This window comes from Nicotiana attenuata, unplaced genomic scaffold (genome assembly GCF_001879085.1).
Source record: "Nicotiana attenuata strain UT unplaced genomic scaffold, NIATTr2, whole genome shotgun sequence".
NCBI lineage: Eukaryota > Viridiplantae > Streptophyta > Magnoliopsida > Solanales > Solanaceae > Nicotiana > Nicotiana attenuata.
Genome location: NW_017673061.1, coordinates 18,928 through 21,878, shown reverse-complemented (window position 1 = coordinate 21,878; position 2,951 = coordinate 18,928).

The following is a 2,951-nucleotide window of genomic DNA, read 5'->3' as shown; positions in this document are numbered from 1 at the left end:
TAGGCACACAAATACGACCCTGCATCCTCAAAACTCCATCATCCCCAATTGTAACCTGCTTGGAACCTCCGTGCCGCACTGTGTCCCTAAGAACACACAAATGAGAATCATCATACGGCCGATCTCTGATACGCTCAAATAATGAAGAACGAGCGACTGTGCAAGCTAACACACGCCTGGGCTCAGAGACATCCAAACTCACGAACTGATTGGCCAAAGCCTGAACATCCAAAGCAAGCGGTCTCTCACTGACTCGAATATACGCAAGACTGCCCATACTGGCTGACTTTCTACTCAATGAATCGGCCACCACATTGGCCTTCCCCGGATGATATAAGATGGTGATATCATAGTCTTTCAACAGCTCCAACCACCTTCTCTGCCTCAAATTTAGTTCATTCTGCTTGAACAAATACTGTAGACTCTTATGATCCATGAACACCTCACATGACACGCCATAGAGATAGTGCCTCCAAATCTTCAGCGCGTGAACAATGGATGCTAACTCCAAATCATGAACTGGATAATTCTTCTCATGAATCTTCAACTACCGCGAAGCATATGCAATGACCTTGCCATCCTGCATCAACACCACACCAAGTCCAATACGAGATGCGTCACAATAAACCATATATGGCCCTGAACATGTGGGCAAAATCAACACCGGCGTCGTAGTCAAAGCTGTCTTGAGCTTCTGAATGCTCGCCTCACACTCGTCCGACCACCTAAACTGGGCACCCTTTTGGGTCAACCTGGTCATCGAGGCTGCAATAGATGAAAACCCCTCCACAAACCGACGGTAATAGCCTGCCAAACCCAAGAAACTCCAGATCTCTGTAGCTGATGTGGGTCGAGGCCAGTTCTTGACTGCCTCTATCTTCTTCGAATCCACCTGAATACCCTCTATTGATACAACGTGGCCCAAGAATGCGACTGAACTCAACCAAAACTCACACTTCGAAAACTTAGCATACAACTGACTATCTCTCAGAGTCTGAAAAACCACTCTCAAATGCTGCTCATGCTCCTCCCGGCTGCGGGAATAAATCAAAATATTGTCAATAAAGACTATCACGAACGAATCCAAGTAAGGCCTGAACACTCGGTTCATCAAATCCATGAAAGCTGCTGGAGCATTCGTTAACCCAAACGACATCACCATGAACTCATAATGCCTGTATCGAGTGCGAAAAGCTGTCTTAGGGACATCAGATCTGAACTCTTTGGATGTGATCCCTCCCTTCTCAGCTTCCCATGGAACATCTGCTCCAGGGCATAGTTTGGACACCAACCACTCCTCTGAGGCACAGTCTTTTGCACGAAATGGGGCCATAGCATGGTTTGCCAGGTGATACACTTAATTCACAACTTCAGCTCTAAAGTGCACCATTTTGCCGCGAATTCTCATCTTTGGCTTCTTTAACCTGATAGCTGGTAGATTGGCGTAAAACTCCTTCACCCATTGCTCATTGGCTCGACAAGGTGAGGGGCAAAACAGTTCCATCCCATGTTTGTAAGCCTTTGATAGAACTCGGGAAGACATTCCGGGACGTTGTCCAGCAATATACCACTTTCCGGGAGCAACTTCTTCGAAATCAGTTTAGCATAGTACCGTTCTTGGCACTCCAATGACAAGAGTCGGTGTTGGTCATAGTTTTGCTCAGCTTCCAAGGGATTTTCATTTGCGGATCCTTCAGAGTTGGAGCTCATTTTCAGTTATGGTACCTGAAAACAAATGATAGGAGTGAAGACATGGTATGGCTATGAAGAACATTGCAAAATGAATCAATTATGCCAAAGGAATGATCGGACAGTCGAAACCCAGCTTTAGAAAAAATTTCAGTATTTTGAGATTTTCAAGTGACTGCTCTCTGATATCGCAAATGCCAAAAAATCTTCACAATTGCGAAGTTATTAGCAGACGCAATTGCGAGAAAATTTTGCAAATGCGAAGAATGCAGAACACTGATAGGGTCGCAAATGCGATGAAATTTTCGCAATTGCGAAGTTTGCTGGAATTGGGATTTTTCGCAATTGCGACCACCTCTTCGCAAATGCGAAGTCGCAAATGCGAAGAGGCCATCGCAATTGCGAGCCATCGTCCCCAGCCAAGATTTTTCACAGAACACAGTACCTTTCCCCAAAAATTTTGACCAAGGGCTAACTTAAGAGAGCCCAAGCAATTTTCAAACACATATTCATGCAATAAACTTTATAGACGACCATAAATTACAAACATATCAATGATTTGGCCAAGAATTTCATTCGAGCCTTTCATCGATCACATAAGAAGCACAAAAATTCACTTCTATTTGACAAGCCCTGGGTACTCAAACTTCCCCATTTTTTTTTAGCAAAGACCAAACCTCACACTCTCAACCAACCTCACCCAGAAATCAACTTACGATTTGAACAATTTTTTTAAACAATTTCGGGCAAAGGAAATGTCACCCATTTGAAAAGTAGGGTTGCAGAGAAACTAAGAAAAAGAAGAAGTGATTAAGCTTCCATACATGGACTCTTGCAATTAGGAGTGAGAGACAGTGGAGTTTTACAGTAGGGAGAGTGAGGGAGACAGAGGTTTGAGAGCCTTAGAGTTTTTCTTCACTTTTGTTAAAACTGGTGAACGAACTTGTTTTACCTCTCTGATGTCGCAATTGCGACACAGTGATCGCAACTGCGAAGATTAATAAGTCGCAATTGCGAAAAAACCTTGGGAAATGCGATGGTTAAGGTTCGCAAATGCGAACCAATTTCCGCAAATGCGAAGGAAAATTTCCGCAAATGTGCCCCAACCTACTCAAATCAACTCCAAAAATTATGAAACTTGGCAGATAGGTTAGAAACAATATAATAAGATATTCTAAAAAGGAAAATTTAAAAAATGACATAAAAAAATTTGAAAACGATGGGTTGCCTCCCACCAAGCGCCTAATTTAACGTCGTGGCAC